Below are 17,089 nucleotides of genomic sequence, written 5' to 3'. Positions count from 1 at the left end.
GGAGTCTTACACTCACTCACACAGTTTTTGTAGAACTGGTAACATTTTTGAAATATTCGTCTTTTTGGAGCCAGTCAGTCTTCTACACCGCTAACGTTTAGGAATCTTGAACTTCACTGAACCGGTATTTTTTTTAGAACTGGTACTATTTTGAAAATTTCGATCTTTTGAAACCGGTTACTACTTTGAAACTCGTAGTTTTGGAGAACTTTGACTATTTTGAACCATTTAGTTTTTCGCACCAGTAACATTATCAGAACTGGTAACTTTTTTTAAAGTTTCCTCTTTATCGAACCGACTCCTTTCTTAGAACCGAGGTCAAATCAAATTCTGTTAAGTAATAAAATGAAAAAAAAAAACTCATACAAAACTTATTCAAATGTATGAAAATTCGTTTTCATTTTATCATTTCACAGAATGTGACGCCTGGTAACATTTTTAGAACCGGTACTTTTTGAAAAAAAAAAATACTAAATATTTTGTACGATTCTCCTGGCCGTGACGTGGAATACCCCTTTAACTGCGATCAATTCGTTGACTTATTTAAAAGCTTCAAATAGTGGCAACACTGGGCGTGGAAGACGGTAAAGTCAAAAAAAGGCGAACCCCATCAAAAGCTCTGAGTAAACAACTTTTTTTTCTCTAGGATGATATACTTACGTACTTAAATAGCGCTTAACCGTTTAAACGATTATGGCCGTCCAAAAAGGCACGCCAGTCGCTTCTTCTTCGCTCTGCCAACTCGCGCCAATTGGTCACACCAATTGGACTCAATAGAAGTTGGTTTTACCCATATGATCCACTCACGAAAAAAATCGCTTAAAACAACTAAAGAAAATCAATTTATACTTATATTTAAGAATTCATGAGCTTAACACCGGCTTATAATAATTGAATTTCAATTATTATGTTTTTTCTAAGATAAACTGAAAAGAAAGAAACATTTACTGGCATATTGCGATAGACCATTTCAGTTTCTCTTAGAAAAAACATAATAATTGAAATTCAGTTATTATAAGCCGGTGTTAAGCTCATGAATTCTTAAATATAAGTATAAACTGAACACACCATTAAACAAACATACATAAATATGTACAACTGAGCCCGAGTTTACAAAGCTTCTAATTCGCAACGAAGAAGAACTTTACAAAAACAAATCTACATGGCACACAAATCAATATAGAGACAAAAAGTCTCAATCGTGTTGTTAGTGTAGAAATGAGAAAAATCTGAATTAAGCATGAAAACAAATACCAGCAGGATGGCCTAGTGGTTAAAGGCTACTGCAGTTTCACCATGTGATTCACGGTTCGAATCCCGGTGAAACCTTTGATAACATTACAAAATTGCCTGATGATGATTACGTTGGCGGTTTTCGAAATGGTCCATGGCAATATGCCAGTAACGCCTCGATTCTAGTGTGGTAACAACATCTTTTACCACGGTAACGAAATCATGTGGAAACTTTTACACTCTTTTGGTATTCTATCCGCGAAAGTAGCCGGATAATTTTTACCCACAAAAGTAGGTGGTTACATCGAAATAACCAAACAACAGCTGTTGTTTAGAAAAAGGCAAAACTGAAAAATAAAGAATTGTAAACGCATGGTGACATACCTACAAACATAAATAAAAATTCCATGTACTTTGTTTTTGTAAATTCGATGGACGAATGTCAAAATCGAACTACGCCGGAAGTTGATGCATCAAATCAAATAAAAAAAGTTTATATTCAGCTGTCGCATGCTGCCACTTTTTATCATTCCGCCATGGATAAAGCGAAGAGAACCAACTTTTAAATTTCACCAGAGACATTGGTGAGTTTTTCGATGATGACAGCATTACCACTTTGGCCAGACTCGCGAATAAAACAACTGGTAACGATTTTCGGTTACATAATGTTCTGGGTACTATTTTACCGGTAACGCTAAGAATCGGGCCGTAAATGTTTCTTTATTTTCAGTTTCTCTTAGAAAAAACATAATAATTGAAATTCAATTATTATAAGCCGGTGTTAAGCTCATGAATTCTTAAATAAAAGTATAAACTGAACACAAAATTAATTTATATTAATTAAAGAGTTAAATTAAAAGTCCCATTTTAGAAATTAATTTTTTCACTCAAAGAAAATGGCGGTAGAGAAAAAGACTTTTTTGAAACCGCCTAATGCATGCACATACTTACATATATGTATGTAGTCACAATACTAACATACATATTTACACATATGAATTTGTATTTGTATTGAAGTAAACAACCGGATTTTCATACTTACATATATACATACATCTGTACAAACATACATTCTTCGTTTAAATTTAGGTATGTTAATACATAAATCTATGAAAATATTAAGATTTAAATATGTTTTTTAAAAATAGAACGGTGATGCGAACATTTATGGTTATGCTTCTGAAATATGCGCATATGTATATTTTATGTTACAATTAATTTTCATTCAGTTCTCACAGCAATCTTGTAACACCACCGACTACGCCATCAGAAGCGTACTATAATTGTGTGGTAATGGTGAGCACATACTGCCTGAGGGGTTAACATTAGAGCGGATCGCATTGTAGAGAATCAAAATATCGGCAAGATCACTTGTGCGGAAAATCTCCTACGAAATTTTGTGGGCACTTTGCTTACGACACTTTACATCTCAAACGAATTCCAATCACCCAATTTTTAAAGGAAAGTTTACCACACCGCTGCTATTACGGGAAGTGCCATACGTTTTGCAAAGAACTCTACTCTAAGGTTTTCTTCTTTCTTCTTCTTCATCTTTCTTCTGCAATAAAAATTAATGTCTACTTTGGGTATTTAAAATCAAAAAAATAAATTTTAATATTTTGAGTACCCTTAGAGCGATTTAAAATATGACCCCGGTGCGACACCCTTTAACAGTCTCCAGTCGGGACCAAAATGTATATGTTATATTCTTGGCCTAGGTAGTGTTGTTCCGAAACAAGTAGCTACGAGTTCATACTCGAGTACCTTGCTCAAGTACCGAGTATTTTTCGTAGTCGATCACCTCGTACAAGTACTTCCTTTAATACCGCATACGTGTTCGTATCGAAGAATCATATCAAAAATACCAAGTAGAAGATCGAAGATCGATGTCAAGTAACATGTCCTGCATTTTCATGACTTTTGCCCTGACAATTTCCACCGAACCTCGTTTTGAGAAGAATTCAGCAATTTTGAGTATACAAAAATACCCCGCAAAAATATTCCGCTCATAAATTATGTGGCACAAAAAACCTTCGGAAATATCAATGCCCATTTTAATAGTTCACACAGGCATACAAAAACAGAAGTAGTACGTATATCTGCCTGAGATCATTATAAAGTTTAGAATTGGGGAATTCTAAGGTAACTGTGCACTTTATAGAGCTCACCGTCTGTCAGGAGCTCGAAGTAAACCACAAATTAAGTTGGCCGACTAGTGTAGCTTTTCCAGGCGGAATTTTCCGCTAAGCACACGCTGGGTGGACACTTTCTCTTGGAAAGGAGTGAAGTCCTTCCATCCGGAAGTGGATTAACAGGTAACTAAAATCTGGATACCCAAACCGGAGTAAGGCGAATTTAGTCAAAGAGAACAAGCTGCGAGGCAGTGTACTTGAGCAAGGTACTTTGGGATTCAAGGGGTTGTGTAGCACAATATATAGCTTCTCCAACCCAATTGTCAACCTCACCTTCGAGCGGCGAGTTCCGTTTCACTAACAGACAAGGCTCTGGTGACCCCAAGCTTCTCATGGAACTTAGGGATTGGGAGAGAGGGATGGCCTGAAGGATTAATGTGGTCATACAAATCGTTCTCGAGATGGTCGGGTTAGCACCTTAATGGTGCTGTTTTACCGGAACGTACCGGATCTGTATCCGGCAAAGGACCATCACATCAATAACACTCCAAATAGCGTTCGGGGAGTAATCTTATCGCTACAACAACAACAAGGTAGTGTACCTGTTAAGAGACCCACCAAAGTTGATAAAAACTAGACCTCGGGAAGCAGGAAAATTCAGTTGTGTCTGTATACAGAATCTCCCTACTCTTATATACACCTCCTTAGCTAGGAGTTTCGCCGCGACGAGGAGAGTTCACTTTTGAAAGAAGTTGACAATACAGTTTTCTCTTGGTCTTGCGGCACAAGAGGTAAAGCAGTCTCTTCAATCTTTCAGTTGTCAATATATATTTCCCTTGGATTTTCTGCAGTAGCCTCTTTATTTATTTGAATCCATGAATGAGTAGTTCAACAGAGACTTCGAAGTTGGGAAGGCCAATGAAAAGATTGACCCTAACCGTAAATTGTGAATGTGCAATCTGGAGATTAAATGGCTGAACGAGATGCATCGGATGGGTTTAAATTAATAGTGAAACTTGCTGTGCGACCGGAGCAGGTGTGCGACAGACAGTTAGGTCGCATGCCTAACCAAGGTAGATTGAATTTGTACATCCTTTACAATCTATTGGTACCAACATTGTGCACTGAAGTATTGGAATGCCATGGAGTCTTAGTTGGGAAGTTAATTTACGTAGTTAGATCCTTTGTGATTTTGATCGCCTTGACGTTAGGTCATCATTGGCAGGTACTCACGTAAAATTAAGCATTTGAAATGGCCGGAAGCGTATAGCACGCGGTCTGCTGAAATTGCGAAAGCATAGTAACAGAACGGAATAATTTCTATAATTTTTAGTGGGCTTTATAAAGAGTACGATGCGAGTAGGTATCAAGTACTTTCACTCGATATTGTGTTTGATAGGGACTACTTTCCTCGATTTCTTTTAAATGAGGAAAGTATAGTGTGCCAAAGAGTTATAATATTCTTTTTTCGCTATCACCCGATAATATCAGAGGATATATTTAAATCAAAATTTTACCAGAGGCGGAGCCCTTAATTTTAGTTTTAAAAGGTCCTTGAAATTTTGCTATTTTAATAACACGGGAACTAGCGCTTTTAATTTGTTATGTCCTGTAGGGTATGAAGAATTTTTTTTGATAAAATTAATAAATGGATCGTATTCAGCACAAATTTTCCTCGTCGTTATAATACAAGATTTTTGTTTGGGCATATTCTGATATTTTCGGGTGATAGCTAAACAAAAAAAATTTCGTCATTTTTTGGCACACCCTAGAGTACATGTCAGTGGCGTAGATAGCTTTTTGTGATGGAGGGATTTTATTTGACTATTTTTTTTACTTTTAAGTTATTTTTATTGGTTCTTTTTTATAACCATGAGAATCACTTATTATATTGTATAAAAACACAAAAAATAGAGATACATTTCAATAATTAAAGAAGGAAATAACGTTTTCGGGTTTTTTTCGATAACTTATCTATGACTTCATCATCTGTGACTGCAATGTCATGATGAATAGCCACCGCAACCAGTCCATTCAAGCGGTTCTACAATAAAAAAATGAGAAGCAACTATAATTACTTACTTCTTTTGTCGTGTTTCCCAGAATCGTCTTTATCCGTTTCAAACGTGAGAAAGTGCGTTGCGCGGTTGATTTCGATACCGGTAAAGTAGCTAATATCCTCAGCAATACGTTGATATTCGGAAAATTTTCTTCTGGACAATGATCAAGTTCATCCAAAGAGTTTCCAGGTTTGATACCACACTTCTAATCCGGCAAAAACAGCAGGTGGCCACGCAGTGAGAAATTCCTGATAAAACTCGACTGTCTTGATGAATTTATCAGCTACTTTTTCAATTTCATTCAAATCATGCTTGAAAAGAGCCGAAAATCCTTCTACTATATTTTCATGTTAAGTGATTCTTTCTCCAAGATCCATGATGTAAGAATCTAGGAAAGCATTGAACACTGCTACACGAAAATTATCTTTTGTACTTTGAACTTCAGGATTTGCCAGTTTTTTTTTTGTCTACGCGCTATTCTTGTGTGTTTAATCTCAATGTCAAGAATTTCAGCAATTTTTTTGGAAGCTTTGTAAATTTCAGAGAAAGCATCTTCGTTTGCAAAAATATTTTTTATTTCCTCGCGGAAATCTTTGGCGACATCCATGGCCTGAACCAAATCTAAATTAACCTTTTGCAATTCGCGACACAAAGGCAACGAAAGTTGAAAAATTATCTTGATAATATGTAAACATAATGAAAATTCAAAATCCATGGGGTTTTTAAATTTTTTGCTTCTTTTTCCGAGGTTCTCATTTTATTTTGAGTTTGGTAAACGAACGGAAATATCTCATAAAAATCGTGTACGGTCTCATATTCCGAAACCCATCGAGTCAGGTTCAATTTTTTTCAAGATTTCGTTCATGGAGTTTCGTCAGATTCTTCAATCGCGTTTTCCAAAATGGCTTTTCTTTTAGGTGTATGCAAGAAATTCATAGTATCATGAAAAGATTTTTTCTTTCTAATTTTAGAGGGATAAGAATGATTTAATACTGCATGCATGAACATGTATAAGTACATTTTTTCAAAAATTATATTTTAAATTTCCCATGGGGGGATTGATCTCCTTGACCCCGCGCCCTCCTTATCTGCGCCACTGTGTAGTATGATTGCACTTGAGTTCATTCGCATTGACCAAACCATTCAATATGTATGAATCATACATTGAGTTCATTTGCATTGACCAAATCATTTAATATACCGATAATCCAACTTATGCATGAATCACATTAACGGTATGTAGGTCAGTACACTTTATGCTGACTAACCATTATTTATTATGAAAATATGTACATTGTAGTATGTAAGCATTAATGTAATTATGTATGTATAGGTTAAGAAATTGTGTATAAAAGAAAGAATTCTTTTAATAAAGAAACAATCATCAATGAGCAATCAAACAATCATCAATTATCATTTATCGACTGATGAATTAAGTCACAATTCGTTTTCATTTAACGTTTAATATTACAACTGGTATAGGTATCAAGTACAAGGTGGAATTGGAACAACATTGGGCCTAGGTAACGTGTGACTAGGAAAAATCGTTTATTTTATTTAAGAGAAACACTCTAATGTAAAGCAAAAATATAATCAAGGAAGAGTGAATTGAAAAGCTTTCTTAGCCAAAAGGTGATTTGTTTATTTAATTCGTTTTTATCTTCCACAATCTGTCGTTCGATGTTATATAAAAGTCAATCCGTCCATCATTCGTTAATTAATCGCTCGCCTTTCAGTCAGCAAACGGAAAAATCGAAATAAATTGTGGGGGTAACTTCCTTGATCATTTTCCCTTAAATTCGTTCCAATCTCAAATACCTGATAATATCATTATTTCAGGTCTCTTTCTTGGGGCACGTGTTAACACAGTTTTCTATTTTTCATAAACAAATAAATAAAATTTGTTCATTCTGTTGTTTTGCTTAAGTTTCCACTAGGGCTGGGGCTATCCGCATATTCGAATATCCGGATATCCATACGGATATTCGTTGACACGGATAAAATCCGGACGGTATGGATATCCGGTTAATATTCGTTTTTGAGACTATCCGGATATCCGGATTTATGAAAATCCGGTTAATAACCGTATTTTTGGATATCTAGTGAAAGCAACAAATTGATGTACAATAGATGTTTATTTAACATTAATAACAATAAATTCGTGGAGCATTTAAATCTTTTAACAGCATTTTTTCACAATATAAACAAATGGCATTGTTCTTATTTTCACATGTTTGTAAAAATTGTAGCTTTTTAATTTTTGACGTAAATTTAATAATCTACAAACATATTTTGTGAATAATTTTTCGATGTTTGCTTCGTTCAATTCTGACATGCAGATATTCAACTTTTATATTCCAGTATCCGGACATACGGATATCCGGATTTTCCGTTTACGTATCCGGATAGCCGAACAGCGGATAGCCGGATTCCCCATTTGTGAATCCGCATATCCGGATAGCCGGATTTTTTGCTTAGCTATCCGGTTATTCGAATATCCGGTTTATCCGGATAGTTGAAAAATCCGGATGCAGCTCACAGCCCTAGTTTCCACCCATATTTCGCTGTCATATACAAATTTAGGAAATGATTTTATTGACCACTGGAATGTAAGACTAAAGAATTTTCCAATTTGTTGTTTTTACATTGTATGTAAATATACAATATTTGAAATGTAAGTAAATAAACACACATATCGCACGCCTAGATCAAAAGGGAGCTAACTCAATAATCTAAAATTTTGAAGTTATGAGTACCACCAAGATTCCCAGTTCAATAGCTAACGAACTGTATACTCAATTTATTTATACATCCAATACTCAGCGAGAAAAGGCCTTCTAAAAAATAAAAATTGCATGAGGGGCATTTGGGAGAAGCAGACAGTTTTTCGTGTTTTCTGAACATTACCTTTTTTTTTAGTTAAGCGCTATTTTGCTCCAGGTGTGCGATATATTATGTGTGCACATGAACTTTTTTTTTTAATTTCTAAATAACTGCATTGACCAAATTATCTGACCCATGCCTCGTTACGTTTGTACGCAATTCTCGAATCGCTCGTTAAATTATGAGATCACACAAAACTATTAATTTTATATATGCGCTTGGTTATTCGTATACAATTTTATGTATGTGGGTATGTAAATATTAATATTAATAAAATTAATAGTCATAAATATTGTTGAAGAAAGCGAAGAAGCTTTATTAATTGATTAAATTGTCTCATGCACCATGAAAATAATTTAATTTCATTTTAGTTTATTCAAAATGTTCATCCATAATACGCAACCCGATTACTCATGAATGCAAAAATACCCGCTTACCGCATTTGAATAAAAAAAGTGTAATTGTCTAAGATTTAGGTTGGAAAATAATTCATAAAACTTTCTAGAACCATGGTTCCAAATTAGCGGAAGGTGTCGAGTCTGCTATGTACTGTGTTGATCCAGAAATAAGTAGATCATGCCAGATTACTTCAGAGTTTTTCAGGCGGCAATTATATTCGTGAAGAAAGCAGCAGATATTCTAGAGGAAGTGATAGTCAGGCGGCGATTAGGTAATAAACTCACACAGTATTTCATCAAGAATTTTTCTGGAATGCAAAGAAGCATTGGAGGAACTTTGCTCAGGCCGGAACATACATCTTTACTCGGTTCCCGGTCATAAAGGGATAAAAGGTAATGAAAAGGCCGATAAGTTGGCAAAGGAGAGTGCTGAGTCGAGAGACAGGATTGGCATATCTTCCATCAAGCAGGAAAGACGTGAAGAGGAGCGATGGGCTGCAAAATTTCTAAGATCATATGCAAATCCTATGACATTAGACTGACGATGGGCATACTGGGCCTTCTGGCCTCACATGCTTATAAGTTCGGTCTCGTCAGTAACAGCAGATGTAGGAAGTACGAGCTGCAGGAAGAAACGGTTGAGCATGAGCACGTTCCGTGTTCGTGTAATGCGCTCGCCAGGTCGAAGCTCCAGCTATTAGGAGCATCAGATTTTCAAAAGCTCGAGGCAGAAATTAAGCTAGCCAAAACTAATTCTATAAGTCTTGACACCTAATTGGGATTCTTGCGTTTGGCCGTCAAACAAATTCTGTTAACAATATGGGCCCATTCATTCTATGTGGGTTCTTTATTGATCGACCAGTTCAACTCAACCTTACCTTCTAGGACCAAATTTGTCTGAATAAATGTGTAACTCTTGAGTTCCCAATTAGCTAAACTATTTTCGCAGGCAATTCAGGAGTAAAAATAAGCAAATTAGATTACAGATCGGTAGGTTAAGGATCTACATATGTTTGTTTTCAGGCTTCATGTACTCTACTTTGAAACTTATGCTTTAGCCCTCGAGAATGAATGCAAATTTAAAATTTGTAACATACTTATGTACATTAAGGGGTAAGTTTTATATGTGGCGGAGGTGAATAGAGTATCATACTTTAAGGTCCGGTCTTACAATGGAAGTTCAAACTCCAGTGAAAGTTGACTAGAGCTTAACTCACTTCGGATGCTTAAGCTGAGATGATCAGCAAGCTTTGACAAGATTAAACTATTGTCAACATTAGCTGGAGTTCAAACTCGCACTTAAAAACCCGGCCTGAAGGAGCACAACGGGTTTAGCAGCCAAAATTATGAAAACGACTTCAGAGCTCAAACGGACACTAGGACGAATTATAGATTATCAAGATAAAAATTATGACATATTAATTTAAAAAACCAGATTTCCAATAACCAAGTTACCACAAAAAACGATTTTCGATGTATTTGTGAGGTAGTAAAAAAATAAAATAAATTTTTCCGAGACCATCTTAACATTAGCGTCAAATTTAAAGGCGTACTTTAACAACTTAAAAAAAAAAACAGTCTACCCTTACTCTTTCTTTAATGCAACTACAGCAGCCTCGCTTTTATAACAACCGTTTGCAACGTAAACAAATTTTAAGTACCAAATTTTTCTTTCACATCTGTACCCTCACTGGCTTTCTTCTTATTCCTACTATCCTTTTCGCTGATCGACTTCGCCGGTTCCCGTAAAAGTTTCATATCCAGCGCCAGGTATAAACATAAATTCAATAGCGCACAGCTTACGGCACTGTTTCAGATTCTCGCACGGTTCGAGGTCCCTACATCGAGTCGGATCACTATATCGCCGTAGCTCTCAAAGAGTACTTCGGGCCCACCCCAAGTAAAATGTTGGAATTGTAGCGTTATGGACGGCGAGGAATAGTGAAAAAGGGGCGTTGTGTTCAAACCTCGCTGAGATCAAATGCAGCGAGAAGAGTGTGTATGTATATGCTGCCGTAAGTTAAAGAAGGAAGCGAGTCGTATTTTCAAAAAGAAAAAGGTAGACACAGAATGGCGTGCTTATGAAGAACTTATGCTACTAGCCAACAGAATAGCGCCCAATTTTACCAGAATTTACGACGGAGCAAATTTTTGCTATGCCTAAATTGTAAAAAGACCGTGGAAAGAAATAGCCCAATGTAGATAGATATGCTAAGATCATATAATTTACCTTCTCTTTGGCTTCGCAAATCAAATAAAGAATCCAAAAGCACAACTGACCAGTAAGACTTACTAATATAAAATTCAGACCTTAAGGCCTGCCCCAGTCAAGAAAGTCTTATAAATAAGTGAAACCTAAAAGCTAGCAAATTTTTTATTTCCTATATTTTCAAAAAAAAACTTATTTGTTTCTAACACGGGACAAGATTGCGCTTTATCTGATGGATTTTCGAAAACGCGTAATCTCAAAATACGATTGAAAAGCGTCCTCAACCTAAGGATTTATTTCCAAACAATTTATCTCAGATAACCAGGGCCGCAGAGAGAACATCCTGGCCCGGGACTAAACAATTTACGGGCCCCCTATAAAAAATCCACTAATACATTTGATTAATTTGAATTAATGACGTCTTATTAATGAATCATTATTGATGGATTACATCAAAAAACATATTTGCCACATCAACTAAATGATGTTTGGACTAAGAGCTGAAAATAAAATTAACACAGAATATTTACTATTTATCATACATATATGTAATACTCCTATATTGCTACAACATGCTACACTCACAAACATCAGAGTGCCGATATATTGGTTCCTCCCATAAATTCAGAAAACAAAAATTCAGAAACACATTTTTTCAGAAAATATTAGTCAGTACTCTTTTTTTAGAAAGCCAAAATTCAGAAGTCACAACTCCGAGACAAAAGTTCAGAAATTTCGAGCAAAATTTTATGTTTTTTTTTTGCTGAATTTTGAGTTCTGAAATTTTACTTCTGAAATTCGTCTTCTTAAATTTGACTTCTTAATTTTGATTTCTGAAATTTGACTTCTGAATATCAATTTCTGAATTTTTGTTTCTGAATTTTGATTTGTTGTTGTTGTTGTTGTTGTTGTAGCGATTAGGTTACTCCCCGAAAGCTTTGGGGAGTGTTATCGATGTGATGGTCCTTTGTCGGATACAGATCCGATACGCTCCGGTAACACAGCACCATTAAGGTGCTGGCCCGACCATCTCGGGAACGATTTATATGGCCACGTTGAACCTTCAGGCCATCCCTCCCTCCCCACCCCCAAGTTCCATGAGGAGCTTGGGGTCGCCAGAGCCTCGTCTGTTAGTGAAACGGGATTCGCCGCTCGAAGGTGAGGTTGACAATTGGGTTGGAGAAGCTATATGTTGCGCTACACAACCCCTTGACTTCGACAACTATGGTGGCATCTCTAGCTTGGAGTACGACGTTTCTTTCATTAATGGTAGTCAGTATTTTGAACCAAATTGAGGACAGCAAAATACATTCGAAATTGTAGATGTACTTGAGAATGTCGGGAATATCTCCGTGTGCTTGTGCAGTCAAATTTAGCTTAAGTAATGCGTTTAGTGCTTGTGTTAATCCTGGAACATGGTTTGCGAATGGTCTGACTGCCTCAATTCTAGCCGACCACCTATTGTCTGAAAGAATGTGACGAGAGCTCGGTACATTTTTTGAGGATGTCCCATCGTTGTGACTGCTGCCGAAAATAGTAAAACATTTTTATACAACCCAGAAGAAAGTAATTGCAGCCGTACAAAATTCTGCAGCATCAACACCAAATAAATTCAGACTGTGTGTTGCACAAGGCGAGTAATCAATATTCGAGTTTTTGTCGAGAATGCGACGTTGTGCTCCGTTGCAAGCCCCGTTATCGTACCCTTGTGCGCGACAATCTTTTAATTTCCTGACCAGTTTTTTTGCTACAATCCACGCAAGCCAAAAACCGTTCTTGAATTGTAAAATTGGTTGATTTCGAATTGAAATGGAGTTAGCGCAAAATAACAGTAGTCAACGTGACTAGCTTCAGGCATAGCATCAACGATATTAGCAAAATACTTGGCTTTCTTGCCTTGATTTAATATAGTTTCCCTCACGTGTTTTGCACAAATTTCTTTAAACTCGTTCTGAATGTCTGGGGAAAGATAGTGAACTTGTAAACGTTTGTGCTGCTGTTGTGAAATCCTAACTTTCTCCAAATGATCTCTAAGTATCTGATCATAATGGCTTATGAGTTCTAAGATGCCCAACAAATTTCCATTGTTTCGTTCACCAGGATATATACTTTCGCCTCTGGAAGCTATGCCTCTTTCACCCAAAAATAAAATAGTGTCCAAAATTCTATATAAAATTTCTTTCCACTTTTGAGCTTCAGAGATTAGCTATTGATAAGTGTGTCAATTGTAGCCTCCTTTTGAATTTGGTTTTTGTAAAGATCGCCATTGAATATAACATTTAATGTGATTTTGAGTATTTTCGTGTGCTGACAGTTTATCGTATAGCTTCTTTCACACCTGCAATTTCGAATATCCGCCAGGACAACAAATTTTAGGTCGATTTAAAGTATTGGTGCTTAACAGACGACATGGTAGGCAATAAAAAGCATTGCTACTGGCACTCCACACCAACCAGTCACGCTCCACTTTCTATCCATTTGGCAAGATTCTGTTAAACAACGAGGTAGGAAAAACCTCGTCATAACGATCACGCTTCATCTATCTCCATCTTCGTCTCATTCTATCTCTTTCTCAGTCTCCTTCTCTCTTTTCTCTTCTCTCAAGTTCTTCTCATTTTTCTTAATCCCTTATTGCCCAGAGGGTGGTATATATTTTGTTCCAGTCCCAGTCCCAGTCCTAGTCCTAATCCCAGTCCCAGTCCGTCTCTGGTCTACTTCCCGGAAAAAAGGATCGTAAATACTAATATAGGCAAATTTATATACCAAATTTCAGGCAAATCGAATAGGACGTATGTAAATAGGAATGTGGATATTATTAATTCATGTCTTTATTTCGGCTTCGCATGCATATTTATCAGTTTTGCCAGGTTGATGCGACTAAATAGAATATCACAATGAAAATTACTTTAGAGCTCTTAGCAACAGCTTTAATATTATATCCATATTACCCACACATTCTAGGGGTATCCGGGTCCACGTTTCGGCCTATATCTCGAGATCGCAGCTTATGTGAAAGTTTGAATAAAATCGACCTATGCATCTCTTCAAACACCGGCAACCAACTAACACACATTTTAGCCTTTCTTTCCCATATATATAGATTTTTATTTTTCACACTTCACTATAATATTAAAACGAAATGCAGATATTCGTTGCTTTTGAAATTGGGCTTAAAAATTCCACAATTGAGGAACTAGATACTCTCCTAAATTAAAAATATGTCTTAGTACCTCTAAATCGCGGACCCCTCAGAAACCCCGGGCCCGGGGGAAACCCCCCAATTCCCCCACCCCTGCCTGCAGATAACAACAGATTGAATTTATATTAATAACTGGCGTTCATGAACTGTATACCGAGATGCAGCTTTCTTCAACCAAGTTCCAAGATAGGTCTTGAGGTTTTGTATACAAAAAAATTCGTTTATCAGACACATAGGGTAGATGTACCAGCAATCGGACACCCCCAGTAACCGAACATTTTTCACTTTAATCGTTTGAAATAAGGAAACCGTTGACTTATTTGAAAATTCGAAAAATTTATTGGAAGAAGCCACTCATTTATAACGGTTTCGCTATTTGCCTTTTGTCTTATTTTCAAAATAAGCTTTGTTGTTTCATTTTTAGTTTACGTGTGTGAAAGGAAGTGTTAAGACGTGCTACTTTTAAATTTTTTTTCTAGTTTTATATCAATTCTATCAGGTGAGTTTTTACTAATAAATTGGCGACAGAAGTGTCTCAAATGACTGTTATTCTATAAATAATTGATAAATATACGTGATAACAGTTTAAAATTAGTGAAAATATGTATATATTTTTGTAGATGCACCTAATAATAATAATAGTGTTTTCCAGAACCCGGACAAGTGTCCGGTTACTAGATATAGTTAACAACCGCACAATTCTAGTATCCGGACGTGCTGTTTCTTTATCCCTATTTTTAATAATATTTGTTTATATTAAAATTAATTATAGTATGTGTGATAATCCCTAATCCAGGGTGTTATGCGGACCGTGCCTATTGGACGATTCGCAGCCAGGGGATATATTCGGCTGTATTTGAACGGAGCCATCCCGATACCGGGCCGCCTCGGGAAGTAATGATGGCCTTACCACAGCAAATGGCGCTGTTGTGGCGGACGGTTTTTATCCCAATTTTTAACATATGACCGCCGAGCCCGCCTTGTGGGCAGGTCGTACGTAGATGAACTCAAAAACTTTAAGAGAAAGTAAGGATGCGAAGGAAAAGGCAATGGCGTCGCAAACCAGGAAGAGGAAGTCGCTATCAGCGATGACCCGAACGCGGATAGCGATGATAGTGTGCAGTCAGTGCGCTCGGTAAAGGAGCGGCATACTAGCCCGGACAAAGAATTAGGGTTAGAACGGGAACAACTAGATAGGGAGCTTAAGATAACCCTCTCAAAATATGGGGCTGCATTAAGAATAATGCAGCGCTTGGGCCCAGTGATTCACCCAACCAACGATGAGAGCGATGCCCCTAGAGGCAGCGATCGGCTGAACCTGACAAGCCTGCTTTTAAGAGGCAGAAGGGGGAGGGTAAACGCTCCAGTCCAAGAACCAGGAGGCGAATTAGCCGGAATAACGAACCAAACCTGAAAATCTGCAAAGCGGATCGAAAAGGGAAATATCAGTACTGGAAAATCATCAAAAGCTGTAATACAGGAAGAGGAAGACAATGAGACAATTGAGAACCAAAGGCACAAGTGTTAATAAGCTAAAGGGAGATAACAATCAGACTCCAGCTTAATCGATGATACTAAAGGGAGCTAACGCTAAGGCTCCAGTTTTCGCCGATAAGAAGATGAGCGAAGTTGCGAAGCAGTCTCTGACTGTGGCATTTGTATAACGCTTAATTACTACGTAGGTATGTTTTCAGCTAAAATGTATTGAAATTAATGAAATATTTATATTTTGTTTTTTTATTTATTGGAGGTTTGTGTGTTTCTTTATACCCAGCTGTACTTGTACACAGGATATAATAACTTTGATTGGATAACGGTTCGTTGTACAGGTATAAAGGAATCGAGATAGATACAGACTTTTATATATCAAAATCATCAGTATTGAAGAAAAATTTGATTGAGCCATGTCCGTTTGTCCGTCCGTTTGTCCGTCCGTCTGTCCGTTAACACGATAACTTGCATAAATATTGAGATATCTTCACCAAATTTGGTACACGAGCTTATCTGGACCCAGATTTAAATTGAGCGAAATCGGATGATAACCCCGCCCATTTTATATATATATAACATTTAGGAAAACACAAAAAACCTGATTACTTATTTAGTAAATAATACACGTAGAATGTAAAAATTTGTCGTGAAATTGAGACTCTTCATAAAAATTTTAAAAAAAATTTTAAAATGGATGTGGCATCGCCCACTTTTACCAATTTTACAAATATTATTTATCAAAAATCTTTAAACCTATCGTAACAAAATTCTGCATAGAGGATGCCTTAACTATAAGGAATGCTTTGAAGAAAAATTAACGTAATCGCCCACTTTTATATAAAAGATTTTTAAAAGGTTCGTGGACGAATAAAATAAGCTATATCTTTGCAAAAAGAACTTTATATCAATGGTATTTCATTTCCCAAGTGGATTTATAACAATAAATAGAAAAAACTTCAAATAAAAAATGGGCGTGGCACCGCCCCTTTTATGGCTAAGCAATTTTCTATGTTTCGGGAGCCATAACTCGAAAAAAATTAGTTCAGAATAGAACCATATGTATATGGGGTATTCCATCCCATTTCGACCAATTTTGAACCCGACCCCTTTAGAATTGGCTGAAAGTTTATCTTCTTTTTCTAGCTTACGAAAGACGTTTTTAAGAATTTTTTCAAATTTTTTCATCCAACTCAAAAAAAGTTATGAATTTTTCAAAAAAACACTGTTTTTTTTTTCAAAATGCTATAACTTTTTCAAAAATTGACCGTTTGGGATCTTTTTTTTTTTAAATTTGTTTTTAAATGTACTTTTCGGAAAAAATACAAAAAAAATAATAATCGGCCCACTCCGGGATTAGTGGGGATGATTGCAGAATTGATTGAAGTTTTTTATGAGAAAATGGCGAAATTCGAAATATCTCTAAAAACTGAAAAATTACAAAAAAGAACTTTAAAAATTTTTTTATATTTTTTCCGAAAAGTACA

At 36.3% G+C, this 17,089-nt stretch overlaps 1 protein-coding gene across 2 annotated transcripts in view; it reads right to left on the bottom strand.

Moving 5' to 3' along the window:
- The window catches only part of LOC137238325 (uncharacterized), a 68,062-nt gene that overhangs the window by 49,547 nt on the left and 1,426 nt on the right, over window positions 1-17,089 (bottom strand). The window lies entirely within an intron of this gene.

Source organism: Eurosta solidaginis, chromosome 1 (genome assembly GCF_040869045.1).
Source record: "Eurosta solidaginis isolate ZX-2024a chromosome 1, ASM4086904v1, whole genome shotgun sequence".
Classification (NCBI taxonomy): domain Eukaryota; kingdom Metazoa; phylum Arthropoda; class Insecta; order Diptera; family Tephritidae; genus Eurosta; species Eurosta solidaginis.
This window is presented reverse-complemented; position numbering and strand designations above follow the sequence as displayed.